Raw genomic sequence first — 17,850 nt, 5'->3', positions numbered from 1 at the left:
TGTACTCGAGAGAGGATGACGAATTACAGTTATTGATGTAATAAGATTTTAGGAATGTAGCACTACCATTTGTTACCAATTTCTAAAAGTTGTGAGATATTATCATGAATCACATGTCTAGGTGATTGCCTTCTGTACATCATTTTCCTTGAGCCATTTTAGTTTAGCTTAGAATTTCGAGTGGGTTATTTGAATTCAGACTGTTATGGATGGTATAAGGTAGCATCCAAAACTTATTCAATTTTAGGATGTTTCGCTCCACAAAAACGAATTGAGATTGATTGCAGCAAAAGTAAAAACATTTGTCTCCGACTGTAACCTAAGACTGTACAAAACATCGACGTATCATTGCTATAATTGGTACACCCATTACCATTCGCAATCGACATATAATTAAATTTATTAGACAGAAATTTACGACAAATTCGAGCAAATAGAGGAAATGCTGTCAGAATGCAATACCCACAGTCTTGTTAGAAATTTTGTCCTCCACTCATTAGCCGACGTAATTATAGCTTACACCTTGAAATGATGCAGAGAAATTGTAGGCATCAAAACATTGGTACATAATACGACATAACATTGTATACCATTGAGACGACTGATTTGTTGTTGGTTTTTTCCTCGTCTTTCTTTCTTTCTTGATATTTTACTTATACGACTCGACGCGTATATGGTACACATGCATGACCGTATGTCATATATGCATTTACATTAGCATTAACCGAACAACAGTCGTAATAATGCATGCAGATTGTATTATAAATGTTACTTGAATTGCAATAATAACTTATACTTAAATAACATGATTTTTTATGCATTCCATCCAGAAGCAGCATTTTATGTTTGATTTGAAATATCGCTAAAGGGTGTCTCTAAACGATGATTTTATCCATCCACAACAGAAAAATGTTCGCCAATCAAATGCTTAAAGACAAGCTTTCGCTTAGCGTCAGATTATTGTCTGTAGTAAGATGTTTAGCAGGCATCATTTAATAGCAAATCGGTGATAGAAACTCACGATTTATACGTTTTGTATTTAATATCTGGCATAATTATTGAAAGGTAATAAAGATATTGAGTTTAATATCGACAACAAAGGAAGAAGAATGGTCGGTAGTCGTCTGCTGTGTCTGGAATGTACGGCAACTAGAAATTTTATTTGCCAGCCTTTTTCAAGTTAATAAATTTTTTGAAAAAGAGTTATTTATTTGAAAGACTTGGCCTTATCAGTTTCTTGACTAAAATCACAATAATCAGACGCATTGATAAAAGAGTTCTTACGCAACTCAGTGACGAAAAGTAAAACTTTCATTACTGAGAAAAACGTTGGACACAACTAGGTGATAAATGCTTTTTTTTGACACATCTAGTGCCTAAAGCCACGGCAGAGTAAAATAAACTTTACTCTGTCATGCTAAAGCATTTATCACTCCGTTGCATACATAACTATTTTGGTATCACTGTCCACTTTGTCTACCTCACCATAGTATATTAGACATGGTGTACGTAAATTGTACGGTTCTAACGAAGTTAATGTACTATTGTGATGAAGACAATCAATGTACGTTCCAATTGTAATACCATAAAGAAAACTCTTTCATCAGTGTTGCACACAGCATTTAAACATATTCATTATTTTTCCAATGGAATATAATTTACAGACTATCCCGCCGAGAAAACAGTAACAGTCAAAGGCGGTTAGACTTTTAGCTTGGTTGCTACATTTCATTGCTGATAAAGAAACTTGTGTGTTTCTTTAGATGTCCGATTAACGAATGAAACATTTGATTGACGTAAATGACCGCTGCTGACGTTGAGCATTATCCAGACCCAGGGCATATTTTAATTTTTTTTTTCAATTTTCCGAAACTTGTTTTAGTCTAAGCAATTGGCAAACTTTAGCAAATTGATGCCCCGTTTTGGGGTTAAGTCTATAACATTTGGATGATGGCCCAAACATATTTTTAAAAAAACGATCTTGGATAGCTAACTTCTGTGTGATTTTCAGCCTAAACAAGATCCCATTTAAAAATCGTATAGACCCTATTGCATATAATATATAAGTCCTGTTCTATACCCACTTCTTCGTTAACATAATTCATCACCATCAACACCCTATAATTGTGTGACCAATTATTACAATTGATCATATTTTCATACATATACGCGTAGCTTATACGTGTAATTGCGAACGAGTACATTAATTTCCTAATGACAATTCACGAAAAAAGCGGTTCAACCGTATAGGATTAAAAGAAAAAAAAGTTTTTTTTTTGTTTCTAATTAGTAGTATCAACATGCCAACAATCTTGATACGCAATTCAACTGTAGTTAGTTATTAAGTACCACACATTCATTTGTCAACTTACCGCCATATTACCGACATGTTGTGTGATTCAATGAGGAGTAAATGTGATTTATATAAACGCAATTGAAATCGGACAGACGCGATTATTATTTACATTGTTAAGACGAAAGGTGAACTTTTTCATAGGTATGGACCATTTTCATCTGGCAGTCAGATTCTTGCAGGTCAATCTTTTTCCATTGATTTTGTAGCTATACAATGGTTAGTATAGTTTTTTGTTCATTAATGAATATGTTAAATTTAATGAAAAACTAAAAGTTGATATCGCATTGAAAAGAGGCGACAAAATGTTTTATTAATTACCCGTGAAAGCCGTTTCCAATGTAATACGAACTTTAAGCATATAAATGTCAGTGGTCGTACAAAGCCATGTAGCGGACAGTGTATTGCATCAATTATTATCATACATTGAACATTGCCTTCTTATGCAGCTCGTATTTTTTGTTATATATATTACAATAGATATTAAATCGATATATATTTTGTAAGATCGGCACAGGTACAAAGCAGAGGTAGTTAATAATTATATCCGAGCACGCAACTACATCGAGATGGTGATTGACGATAACGATACTATAACTTCACTTTCGTTGTATTTTCGGTTAATTTATTTACAATAATTTTTTTTTTGCTCATTTTTATTTCATTATTTAGTAAAAGGCATAAAAAATTGGACATTTTGCTGGTTAATTGTTTTACATCGGCATAAAAGGTCCTTGAGTACATTGTTCATTTAAACGAGACTATATAAATTATCTGACAATTTGGTGAACGAAATTTCATGCAATTGAAAATGAACAATGAAATGGTGAACGAAATTTGACACATCATTTGTTTATAATAATGGTCGATTATGTACTTCTGTCCAAAATATTTAATTTGACGATGTGGAAGTTATGTACCGAGCCGAAGGCGTGGCACGCGTGGTACATAATCCAAAACCGCAAAATAAACATTTTGGAGATAGTTGCATACGCTATTTTATATGCCTTTACCAGATATGTTGAGATAAACAGTTTTGCGCTAGAGGGATAAATGCGAGATTATCGTTCTAGGCAGACAAAATAAAATTTCTAATCACTTATATGAGGAGGATTTTCTGTTTTTGGTTGATTCAAGGATTTTCTAAGGAATGCTCTGGGATTGACAAAAGAGAACTCCATCGTATGTCAATGGCATCGAAAGAAGAGCCGATGCTAAGCTGCTTTGAAAAAAGGATCCTAAGATCGATATGTGGACCACAACATGATTCAAACGGGTGGACAATTCGAACAAATAGAGAATTATCCGAAATTTTCAGAAACAATGTCATCACAGCTCCGACCAACAAAGTTCAAATCGGCTTGTGTCATGGATATGTGAAATAGTCAAAGAGGAGGAAAGGATGGATTGTGTGGTCGACGATATTAAATCATTTGAGGGTCGCGGATTGGAGAAGGCTGGAAGAAGAAGCTGATCAGCACGTAAGCAATTCCAAACTTAGTATACTTAAATATAAACAGATGAAAATCAACCTACTGCAAAACAGGGCCAATTTTTGATAATTATCCTTAATTTTGAGATTTTTTAGGAATTTTGAGAATATTACGGAATATAAATTACCAAAAATATGCCCTGCTACAAAGTAGGATGAGAATGAAAATGTCGACTAATCTTACCCTAGATCATATTATTACTCCCTATATGAGACTTTAACTAATATTGAGATACGGATACGATTATCAATGAAAAACCAGATGGAAATTCTGAACTTTAGCGCCACGCATAGTACACTCAACAGTAAGCCTTTTTTTGGGTAAAATCTTTTTCGAATTCAGATCTGTCGTCTTACAGGTGACACAAAATTTCAATTCATAAGCAAATTTGCAAGGTAATTTTCCACACAAAAAAATCGTTGGGAAACAAATACTTATTCATGACAAAGACATAAATATTATTTGTAACAACGGTAGAAATTTCAATTTAACGCTATTGCCACCCTCATTCCTACCAGCCATTCAATCTCAGCCATAAGCACCAAATCAAATCGATTACATACGGATACAACAATAACCATGGCAATATCTTAAATTTTGTTTCAATGCACACAGTTATTCATCTATATTTGGTAATATTGATCGTTTCGGTTCACACTGTGGGCTAAAGAAAATAGATGTACCTTACAAAATTCTAGGCAATAAACAAACACCATCATTTGAATAGAAAAAGTAAAAAATAGAAAAATTCTTCCGCCCTTCAGCAATACCATAACCCAAAAATTATGACATTTTAACGTATTGTTCTCGCATCTCATCCATTATAACTTAATTTAGACTTGTCCAGGCTTAAGAACACCTAACATGCTTAGCACTAAGTATATAATATGTTAACATCTCAATTATTCTCCATCATACAATGCGTATATCTATGTATAATGTATATCTATACGGTCATATAGCTACAGATACTCTTTTTTTTGTTAACTTGAATGTTTTACTGCTTACTGAAGGTGCTTCAACAAAATGGATAAAAAAAGATTTTTTTTTTCAACTTCTTCATCTTTTAATAAATTGAATAGACGAACAACCAAAAATATTATCGGTTCTTTCCTTCTTCAACTACAGAAGAAGAAAAAATGCGTACCTCATTGCGCCTTACGACACAAATAATGTATGGATAGGTAACAATGAAGTGTGTGAGGTCGCACACCTAAACATCCATTTTCATTCTTCATTCTTCTCAATTTTTTTTATTATTATTATATATATAACCGAGTAAAAAATTTGTTTCATTTTATGTTAACTAAGCTCTAAAAACACCGGTTGTTTTGTTGTTTACTGAAGATTTATATTAAGTAATTAATTATAATATTTTGTTTGGTTACTTAATGCTCTTTGGGATGATTAAGTCTGGATGATATTAGTAATTAATACGTAAACCGTGATACACTCCATCTTTCTTTTCTTTAACGTAATTTCTTTCCGTTGGTGTCTTGGTGATTTTCAGATCTTTAGATTGAGATGTAATAAACGGAATAGTTTACCTAAGCATATCGATAAGGACCACCACCTTACACGATCGTTTTTTTTTCTCTTCTGTTCATTAAATTTCAAAGATTTTTTTCGGTCAAAACAAAAATTTTATTTTTTTTTCTTTCGTTTACAAATGTTTTGTGTGTGAATTTTTGTCCATTGAAACCGATGCAAATGCATATATCACAGCATGAATTCGAAGTAGAATGTTTTTCGGCAAATATTGACATAAAGAAAACACCTTCAAAAAATTATATAAAAAATATTATAACATGCATTAACAAAGGTGAAAAAGTGCCTTCTTGTTTTATTGTTTTATGACAGGATAAGGTTGTGAGAGGGCAAAAAAAAAATATTGTTGAAATTTGTGTTTAGCTGTGCAGTCAAGAGGACAAAATATTGTGGTACATGAAATAGGTCCTTTTAGAGCTCTTCACAGTTTTTTTTCCTCTGAAGATTTTTTCTCAGGTTTGGTGTTCGATCGTAAATTTTATCAAGCTTGTAATGTAAGCTTTACAGTTAGTAAGGGGTTATTTACACCGTTCCTAAATGATGCGATTTTCAGTCCCGATTCCATGCGTGTCGAAATGAATGTAGCTGGGAAAACCGTTTTAAACATATAGAGGACGTATCTGTCCCAGCTCCCTCCTAAACTTGACCTGTACTGAAGTCAAAAACTGATCGGATCTGAGTCTGATTAATTTAATTGTGCGATCAGGTTAACCCAAGTTACCTGACCACGGTTCATCTGTTCCGAATCTTAGTAAGATTTCATAAAAGTCTATTTCTCAGCACATATGGACTCTCGTTACAGGATGCAGTATTGCAGTCTGAACTCTCGACTGATATTGTAAGTAAATCAACATTTCATATTTCAAATTGAATAGAATTAGTCATCACTTATGGTAAGGAATTAGGAACTCTGTAAATAGGCAATCCATTATGGCACAGTCAATGTCACAAGATGTTTTAGCAGAAAATCTGATGCAAAAACGTTACACTAAAGGATGGAAGTTGACAAGTAATTTTGACAATCTATAAAACTGGAGCAGTGGCTCCGACTTCCATAGGGCAGTAGTGGTGACTGAAGCTGGTCGCCATACTTAAATTAGGAAAATCCGGAGACAAATTTTTTAAAAATTGGCAAATTCTAAGACAACACTTTATTTCGCATTTTTATGCAATTTCGTCGCAAAATTAACATTTTCATGCTACAGACAATGGTATGGACAAAAATATACATAGAAATGATGCGTGTGATGAAAAGGGGACATTTTCCGACAGAATTACATACAATTTTCCGATGTTTTATGATACGGATTCCCAGTGGTGGTTTGTTTAAAGTTATTTTCTTAAAACGTGTGCTAGAATACTAGCATCTCAATGTTCTCTTATACCAAAATCTGTTCACTTGAATTTAAAATCTGATATGAATGAGTAACAACTCAAACAACAAGAGGTAATAAATATTAAGACTTTATACCGACGATCCATTGAGATTTAACGTTATGAACGGTTTCTTTTACAACTGCAATAATTTTTACGGAAATTTTATTGCATTTTTTCTTAACCTTTACAAAACTTTACAACAAACACTATGACGTGCAGTAGACCAACACGTTATACTAATTTTTTCCGATAATGTCATTGATAATGCACCTCTCAAAATAAATAAATTTTTAATAAAAAAATTAAAAAAAAAAAAAACTAAAATTGGACGCATAAATTCTTCAATCCTTCTAGATTTCAATTGTATCGTTTCATTTATCCCCAATGGGATGATTCAGTAATCAGAATTTATCTATCAATGTCTAGAAATGTCATATTTCGACTTTAAACATTCCATGGCTTTGTCGAAATGTCGGTACTTTCATAAAAGCCCAGCTTAATATTATATTTTTTTGATTTTATTATTTTGGGTGATATATCAGAGATACGCTACCTTTGGGAATTATTTCTTTGGACACCTTGCTGTGAGAACGGTATTCGAATGTGTGTAAGTTTTTTTTCTCGTCTTCTTCTCTCTGTTAAAATGTTATAAATATGCAGTGGACAGTAAAAATCAAATAAATTAATAAATAAAATGAGAAATTAGAGGTACACCGAACTGTTTTTTTTTCGTTTTGATATTTTTTTCAAGGTTTATATTTTGCAAATTGTCGTTTGTCAAAAAAAAAAATCTCTGGGACCCTTACGTTGGAAATTCAAGAATATTGTGTCCACGTATTTTGGCTGGCAAATAGAACCGTATATATTGCTGATGATTAAGTGTCGAAATTTGAAAATGTTTATGGTAATCATTAAAATGCAAATAATGATGAAATGAAGATGTTCAGTGAAAGCTGTACATATAGATAGAGTCTTAGTCATTCAGTAAATCAAATGAACGTTTTATTAACAAATACACATCAAACCTCAGTCATCCATATAATTCACATAAAGTGGGCTGAGCTACATGGTTCCTTTATTCCTTGCATATTGTCGGACACAAAAAGTAAGTCAATTTAAGCCTTGGAAGCATTTTTTTTTCTTTCTTTTATAAATAAATTTCGTCAGCTTGTTGCCAAGTGAAATAGCAGGAAGCTCAATTTTTCATAACCAATTAAATTATGAGATCTAACCTACTCACGATCCCATAATAAAAATACTAACGCAAAAGTTTTTGACTTTGAATAAATCCGATGTAAAGCGATGATGTGGAAATTAGCAACCGAAAATTGAATTTATTAGTTTTGACAAGATATTAACATGTTTATATATCAACGACGCTCATGGTAACAAAGAGGAGGTCTGGTTGATTGGTTTTAAATCTCAGGTTGTTACATATATAGGTCTTTTTTTGTGTGCTGTGCTGTCGTTTCTCTTCGCTTCTCCTTACAGATCTCTTGTATTATATTGTGTAAATGACGAATTATATGCATATTTTCTTGGTCGTCGAATATTTGCCTCAAATAAATTATGAAAAGTTTGCAATAAAAATTTAAGAATTTAATTTATTTTTTATGACTCTCCGCATGATATTGTTTTTGCATAAAATAAATTTATGCGACTCGTCAGATCTTATATATAGCGGGATTACGATAAAGCCACACTTTTTTTTAGTTCGACATAAAAGAAGGAACAACAACAAAAACTTTAACAAAAAAAAATACAACACGGCCACCACATGAGATGCAGCTCATACGTATATATATATATATTTATATATGTGAGCGATTCATCAGACATTTATTTACCAACCATTTATTTGTCTCTGACTAAAGTGTACAATTTATTCAGTAATTCCTCTTCACATACCTTATGGATAGCCCATTATTAAACAAAATGATTTTTTTATTTCGTATACGATATATATATATATATATATATATATATATATATATAAAGAAACACACACTCTACATAACCTTATTATAAAACTTATACGTGTTATGTTTGGTGGCTAAACGGAACGGCCTTACTTTTATTTAGATAACAATCAGTCATTCGGAATAATGGTAACCTTTGACCTCAAAGCACATTTGGACCCGCGGGAAAGATGATTTTATTTTACATACACTTTTTTTTTCTCTGTATTATTATTTCACCACATTTATGTACGTAATATGTAGTATAAATAAATGGAGACAATAAAAAATGTTCGAACTTCTTTAGCAAGATTGTCTCAGAACATTTATACTGAATGTAAAAATGTTACGTACCGTACATATTATAAAGTATCCTCGCTGTGTGTGTCTTCTTCAGCGGATTTTTTTTATTATATATTTCGTTTCGTTTTTAAATAGATTATAGTTTTATATTAAAATGCCCAGTGTGTATTATGTTGACCAAAAAAAAAACGAAGAATGAGTTTTTATGTAAATTGTTTCAGTTTACAAAATTTTACGTGTTTTGCTATAAGTGTACAGGCAATTATAACAATTATACAAGAAGAATATGTTTTAATGAAATAAATTTTGGCCATTGACACTGACTGAGAGACGTATATACTCAAATTTTAACGTTCTTTTGGCTTGGCTTTTCTTGTTAGTTTTTTTTTTAAATTTTATTTTTAATGAAAAGTGATGGGCTTTTAGTAAGGACAAATTATGCTATCTGTTTTTATTTATTTTCATTATATTTTGGTTCCTTTTAGGTGACTGTGGAATCTTTCTTTCATATTTATTTTTAAAATATTTTTTTTTTTTTGGTTAAAAACAAACGCATAAAAAAACAGCAGAAATATGAAATTCTTTCATAAAGCGATACAAGAGAAATTATTCGCAATAAATTATGAAATGAAGAAAAAAAAATTTGTTTATACGTCCCTTTGTTGTGTCAGAAGAATGGCAAACATTTATAAATTTTGAAATTGGCTCTTTCGATTTAATGGTGAATATATATATGCGCACAGGAATTATATGTTTTTAACGATGTTGTGGTAATTTATAATATTGAGGGACATATGAAGCAAAGGAAGAAGCAAAAAAAAAGATTTTACGATAAAAGAAATGGACATAAAATGTAAGCATTTTTGATTCAATCAAGAAGTATTACAAATGATTAACAAATCAAATGAACCGTAAGCTTTTGCAGTAGTGATAACAACCCGGGCCTTTAATACACACTGAAAAAATGTTTTAAGGAATGTCTAAAATTTATAATCAACATTCACGTCATCATTCGTCCGGGATCAGCGTTCAATCTTTTGTTGCGTTAAAGTTATTGCAGCCAGGATGTTAATTACTACACATGGAAGCAACGCACTGCAAGCAAAAGTTCTTTTAATGACAGCTGTCAAATAGAGTACTATTTTTTTGTTAGATACACTGTTCAGTTTCAGTACACTATTTAGATTACCACTCATGCTTGAAGTGCGTTGATGGAAGTAATGGGTCAATGAACTAGTCAGGGGCGGATCCAGCTTTTGCTCTGACCCAGGCGGATAGAAGAGAAACAGTTTCTGACCCAGGCGGCTTTTGTTTAAAAAAAATGTTTCTATGTAAAAAATCTTCTTCTGACCCTCCGGCGACCGCCTCGACTGCACATAGGTGGATCCACGCCTGGAAGTAGTACATAGTAGTGCTGACAGAGCTTTTAATTTTGTAGTGGAAAATTGCACCTATATACACACAGTAAGTATAAAAGGGGTTGTAAAACAGCTGAAGTTTTTTTTTACTTGAATTCAATTTACCACGTGAAACTCAGATAAACTTAGAGATCGTACATTTATTAAAAATATATTTGCGAGCCGGGTTAAATCGATCCGTCCAGACTCAAAATACAATTTTTTCCTGTCTCAAATGTCGGAAGTTGGCACATTTCCAAGCTAACATTCGCCTTTTCGTCATCCCAACAATGTAGTAGTATGAGATGTTTTTCGTCGTGTTGATCCATCCTAAAAATCGTCCTCTATAAGTTGAATTAAAGACTACTGAAACATTCATGTCTGGACATCTTTGCTGTACAACTAAGAATATCTCGTTATTTGAAAGAAAAAATCTGACCCTTTTTTTGTGATATTTTGAATAAATTAATATCATGTACTCATATACCATGCGCCATCCTTCCACACTCTTTACTGTCGTAATTTTGATTTAAATCCATCTTAAAATGAATGATCTCATCCACAGCTTATTATATACATATATCTGAAACATCAATAATCATTCAAACTTGATTGTTATATTGACGGTTTTCTCACAGTCACAACATTGCAATATATCGCATTTTACATGGCTAACCGTTATTGGATTTTTAAACTGATTTGTTGTTAAAAAAAACGAGAAAAAAACATATTTTTTTTTGTAAAAATAATTAAGGAAATGACATGCACTCCATCGTTCTTCAAAGATTTTTTACAATCATTAAGTGTCAACAACATCGAGTGAGGAAGAAAACAAATTGCGTTTTTTTTTGTGCGGAATGTTTATTGTTTGTTATGATCTGGCATATCCGACTTGAAAAGGATTAAATAATAATGGGTACAGTGCAACAACCAGAACCACAGGGCAATGTTACCAATTAAAAAACAAATTGTGTTTTGTTGTTTTTGTTGGTAATGAAAGGGGCCTATTAATGCGGTACCCGAAAAAAATAAATATTAAAAATTAAATTGTAATGTGATTTTTTGCCGGAAGACAATTGCTTTTCGAACGAAATTCTGATGCTGATTCAATTGTTCAACTTCTGAAAACACACCGATGAGCAGAGATAACATTTAAAGTTCGGAATCGGTGAGGATTACCTTCAACAGTTTTAACCAGGAACTAATATGATCAGTTTCTAAGTCTCGGAACACGTCGAATTTGACCTAACATGAGCTTGAAACAGTCGACCTGACAGTCAGAAAATTTACATAAAAAATCATGGAACCTAAAAACCTATCAGGTCAGGTCAGGCCAGGTTATTATTTTTCAAGTTAATTCAGGTCAGGTTAAAATTAAGACAAATCAGGTTCAAATAACCCGTCTTCAGTTTGAAAATAAACTGACTTGATTCCAAGCCTTAACAATTTTACCCTGAACTAATTTGACCCAAAACCTCATACGTAACCTGAAACCTTACTTGTGACCTGAAAATTTTTTATGAACATTTTAGGTAGCCTGAAATCTGACTCAACAGGTTCGAATGAATATACGTTCTCGGCAGGTTCTTTTCTTAAAATTGCGTAAAATGACTTGAACTTAGAGGTTCGATTGCTGTTGACCGAGATTGACCCATTACGAGCTTGAATTATTTTATAAATCGAAACTTGTAAATAAAAACAAAAATTGATTTTTTTTTCTTTCTCTCGCGCTTTACAATAATTTGCAAAACTTATAACAACCTAAACGATTTCGAAAGCATTGACTATTTACATTCATTTTAAAGTGCAAGAAACTCAATCCTCAAAACAGCTATACATTGATCGTATGTGATGATTAAACAATAACTTGTGTTCAAAACTACACGACATCATCAATTCGATTTATCTGCGGATTTGCAATATATATAACAATCGAGTAAGAAAAAAAACTCCTTTCATTTAACACAAAATATTATACTTGTGGGCGACATGAGCATCACATTTCTGCTCTCATTCGTTTCATTTCTTTTTCTTTTCTTTTTTTTGTTTGAGTTTGCATATTTTTTTCTCGTCTAATTACAATTATTGAATTGTTGCTGACAAATATATAGGTGCTGTTCAATGCATGCATGGCAATGCAGGAATTATATGTGTGATCTGAAATTATAATTTTGCAAGTTTAAGCCATTTGATTTTTTTTTGTTCTTGTTGAAATTTTAAACCTTTCACATGGAAGCGCAATATGCATCATTACATTAATGCAATCATTGTGAGACGTAAGGTGCAGGTGTTCTGAGAAGTCTGTGGAAGTCAATAACTGTTGTTTGTACGTTTAAAGATACATTAATCTGCATTGGTTGATTATTATTTTATTGACGTAAAGATAATAAGGATTGAACATTTCGCATGACTTTACGGTCGATCAATTTTTGAATAGTGCTTTTGAATAGAGTTGAAAGAATTGGTATTTTGGAAATGTTTACATTTTTTTAACATCCAATCTTCTTTGGATTCTAAAATTTTGAGCAAAGAAGGCAACGTGGTGTTAAAAAACTGATTAAAGTTGTCTAATACTAATTTTCAACTGACACCAAGCTACTGCTGAAACCTAGATTTTTTTACAAATACATCTTTTAACAGGTTAAAGCTGAAAGCTAAAACTATCGTAATTCACTCAAAATTCGGCCTCCTTTTTAAGGAATAAAGGAGGATATTTCGATAATTTAAGGAGCATTTCAGGAGTTTTAAAATATGAGATTTTGGATTAAATTTGACGAATTCGAAATTTTTTTGATTTTCCAAAGTCATATTAAGGATATATGAAGCAGATTTTTTGGTGATTCTCAGAGAATATTCTTTGGAAAATATTTTCCGAATTTTTCACAAATAACACGAAAGCAAAATAAAATGATCGAGTCTGGTTTTTGACAATTGCAATTCAATTGTCAAAAACCAGACTCGATCATTTTATTTTGCTTTTACCTTATTTTATCGAAGATTTTTCCAAAAAATATTTACTCTAGATAAGATACTAAAAAAAAAATTAGCCTAGTTACTTAATTTTTTGTATCTTTTTTACATTTTTAGCCCCGTACGAAGTACTGGGGGCTTATAAGATTAATATGCCGTTTGTAACATGTCGAATTGGAAGCAGCCAGTAAGGGCAAAGCATTTGTCTATGTTCATAGATGACAAATCCGCAATAAAAAAAATGTCCGTCCGTCCGTCCGTCCGTCCGTCCGTCCGTGACCCCTCTAGCTAGAGTAAATCACAACCTTTTTTCAAAATTCTTTTTTTCCCCGATTGGTATGGACAAAAGTAAGGTCAAGTTCGAAAATGGGCATGGTAGGGCCGGCCCTTCCAGAGCTAGGGCCCTATAGGTGTTTTTCAGTCTTTCGACGATATCTACCGAAATACGCACGCAATACCTGCTTGTGATATATCAAATGAAAGGTATTGACGAGTAGAACAAAGTTGCTGAACATTGTTTTTGGGTAAGATGCAATGTGGGCTTGTTGGGATGGCTCAAAGGTCGTTACTCGGCCCTAAGTGTTTTTTGCACATAAATCGAGTAAATCTCATCCGATTTTGCTAGATTTAGTTTTTTATGAAAGGTAACTGAATACCGAAATGAACGTGGCGAAAAAAGTTTCAAATTTGGGCCCTTGGACTAAGGCCGCTACTCGGCCCTAAGTAGTTTTTGCACATAAATCGAATAAATCTCATCCGATTTTGCTAGTTTTTGTTTCATTTGAGAGATAATTGAATGCCGAATAGAATGATGTCAAATAAAGTTTCAAATTTGTGCCCTTGGACTAAGGCCGCTACTCGGCCCTAAGTGTTTTTTGCACATAAATCGAGTAAACCTCATCCGATTTTGCTAGATTTAGTTTTTTATGGAAGGTAATTGAATACCGAAAAGAACGTGGCAAAAAATTGTTCAAATTTGGTCCCTTGGACTAAGGCCGCTACTCGGCCCTAAGTGTTTTTTGCACATTGCTCGAGTAAATCTCATCCGATTTTGCTAGTTTTTGATTTATATGGAAGGTAACTACCAATACCAAAAAATACCAAAAAGAATTTGGTGAAAAAAATTTCAAATTTGGTCCCTTGGACTAAGGCCGCTTTGTGGCCCTGTGTGTTTTTGGCACATAAATCGAGAATATTTCATCAGATTTTGCTACTTTTTGTTTCGTTTGACAGATAATTTAATACCGAAAGAAAATTGGTAAAAAAAGTTGTAAATTCGGATTCCTTAGATACATCGTAAACTTTTGTTTTATACTTGAGAAGTACTTCGTACGGGCTTTTGTAATTGCGCTAAGCGCAATTTTAAAGATGAACGGGCTTATTAGGGCTAGAGACGTATAATGGTTTCGGGCAAAATAGGTTTACGGGTCGTACGGGGCTCAGTCGCAGCACACGCTCCGACTGTTCTGATGCCTTGTTTTGATTTTATCTTCTCGCTACTTGTAATGCCCTGCATTAAAATCGTCTGTGCCTTGGCCACTGATGATTTTTCTAATTTACGTTCGCTAACTACAGCTGACGAAGTGTTATTACCATCATTAATTAACTTTTCGGCCACTTTTAACTTTAAAGTCTCCTCTGCTATTTCAGCTTCGATGCTTTCAATTTTTCCCTCTTTCTTATGCTTTTCGTTTTTGTCTGACTCGTTTTGTTTCGATTTTGCAAACGCCTTTCGCTCTTTTTCCACATCCAAATGTAAAAAATATCTTTTACGGGCCGACGAGCAATTTTCAAATAATTGGAAAATCTTCCACTTTATCGTAGGGCTGCTCCTTGAAATTTCGGGAAACACAAATTTATTTACGCTAAATCCTCGCTCAGGATCAGCATTCCTATGATTGAGGAATAAATACTCATTGGCTAACTTAACCAGATGGCCAACTTTTCTCAAACACGATACACACCAGACGAAAGTTAACAATTGGTTGACAATAAATGATTAAGTTGCCAGCAGCATCAACACAATCGATGAAAAGAACAATTGAAGCAATAGGGTTTTGCAAGTACCTTTAAGCACTATCGATCTCATTTGTTGAATTATTTAGGTTTCATGAGCTTTTTTTGGTGAAGTAATCGAGGAACGGTTGTGAATATAGATGGTTCCCTAGTCAGAATTAAAATGTTAGATGTTTTCACTAAAGTGAAAAAAGGATTTTGAGGAGATTAAGGCGGTTTCAGGAGGATTTTTGAATATCAAGGAGATTTAAGGAATCAAGGAGAAGTGGTCTCCCTGACTGTACATTTCAATGACCCAGAGCGTATTTTAGGTGAAAATTCTCTAATTTTTCCGTCACGTTTTATCTGTTTCTCTAAATAACAATCTATGGAAGTGCCTCTATAGTGCCTTTATAGTTGCTAAATCGATTGCAATCTCGGTGTGTTTGGGACTAAACCTGCCTTGCCCGTTTCTCTTCTATATACTCATTGAAGAGTATAACCTGAAGTGAATCATAACTCGCCGATCCATGAAGCAATCGTCTCCTTCTCGTCTTTTCTACCTGTTAACACATTCTTTCCTGAACCCAATACCACATTTGTCGCCTTAAGAGAAAAACGCATTCGGATTGTATTTAAAGAAAATCCTGTTTTGACGCGAGGATATGGACGTGGGAATTCAGCAGTTCTGAAATAAAAGGAAGCATCCCAGTTCTAAATTCGAAGGTATTGAGAATTAACGTACTGGCGGGTACTACTTTTACATTGCCATTAAAAACATTTTTTAAATTTTGAGACGTAGAAAATCCAAAAGAAATAGTTAGAAAATCATTTGAAAATTTTTGGAAACCAGAAAATCATTTGATCATATGAAAACAAGCCGACGATTTAATGATTCATGTGCGAGGTCTGACTTCGAACTCATCAGAGCCATAACTACAGTGTGATGAGCCGTCGAGTCGAATAAACAAGTGGACTTCTCCAGCTCCGTGGAGTTGGTGAGAGTCTTACCGTTAAGCCTCATTGGTCAAGGTCGAAAGTTATAAACATTTATACGTTCTTTAAACGTATAAATATTTATGTGTTCAGCCGTTTCGGGATTTAGTCTTAGTTTTCTTGTTTTTTATATAAAGGTCATGTGAAGGTTTTCTTTGCCTTTTCCCTTCAAGAAGAGTCGTGCTTCCTTAGCAATTCTGAAGTTTTCTTTTGTGCGTAACGTTATCACTCGCTGAAAAGTTTCCGTAAGGGGGAGACTACATCTCGGAAGGCTTATTATTTGTAAATGATTATGGTTTATGTATCTGGGCAAATAAAGTGAATTGAATTGAATTGATCATTTGAAACTCAAAGAAAACCTTAACGTATAAAACGAAAATTTAATAAAAAAAATACTTTTGGAAAATCCTAAAGTGACTTTATTATAGAGTTGTCCGCTAATATCCGCTCCTCGCCTACCGCTAATTATAATCGCGATCCTTCAACCATTCAGAGATGACGTCATTCGTAACAGTAGAGTTTTTGGAAACTTGTACTCATCGACGACAAGAAAAAAATGAGATCTTCTGGGGAGAATTCTCGTATATTGCCGACTCATGTTTAAGCTATTGAAGTTTCAATAAAATATCAGGCACCACTCTCTCACTTTAAACAAACTACTCACTTTTGAAGTTAGGGACAAGAGCACTTAGGAACACGAAAAATCTTTGAGGAAAATCGTAATTATACTGCTCAGTTTTTAAAATGCGAGGTCATTCCAGGCGGCATCGGGGAATCTGGCACACGCGATCATAGTATGCATCCTTTTACTACATGTAAAGAAAAGTCATGACTGTGCCAGATTCGCTCCTTAGAGGTGAATCTGGCACACCATTAATTTGTATGGTGTGCCAAATTACCCTACGCCTTCCAGGCAATATAATCCTAAGATCTGGAAAGACGAAGAAAAATGCACCAACAACAGGATTTCAACCTTTAATAAGACTATTTTTTCTTAGGTGAACCACAACCTAGAAACTCGGGTTTAGTCCCTTGCAATATCAATAATTAGGGGGTCGAAGGATTGATGTTGAAGACCCATTGTAACACACTATATTGATAGATTGACCATGGAGCTTTAGGAAGTTCATATACAATTCTATAAGTAAAATCCTAACATTGAGGTTGTTTTAAACATCTTTTATACAGGATATTGCTTTGCTTCTCTCATGGTCCACCAATTCTTTTTCACCTAAACTTATGTCAAACAGTGTAAAAGCGATCGCCTATATTACGGATACGGATACGGATATAGTGCTTTTGTCTATGAATGAGAATGTCGTAAAGTTTCCATCTACTTGAATCAGAAATTCAATTGTTGCGCAGAATGCGTATTAGCCATTGTGGATAACATTGACTAAATTAATTAAGTTGTTTGAATAATGTAATTGGCTTGACGTAAGTGAGTAAATGTTCGTTTC

Source organism: Bradysia coprophila (genome assembly GCF_014529535.1).
Source record: "Bradysia coprophila strain Holo2 chromosome X unlocalized genomic scaffold, BU_Bcop_v1 contig_20, whole genome shotgun sequence".
Lineage (NCBI taxonomy): Eukaryota > Metazoa > Arthropoda > Insecta > Diptera > Sciaridae > Bradysia > Bradysia coprophila.
The sequence above is the reverse complement of the archived record's forward strand: the minus strand, read 5'-3'. Positions refer to the sequence as shown.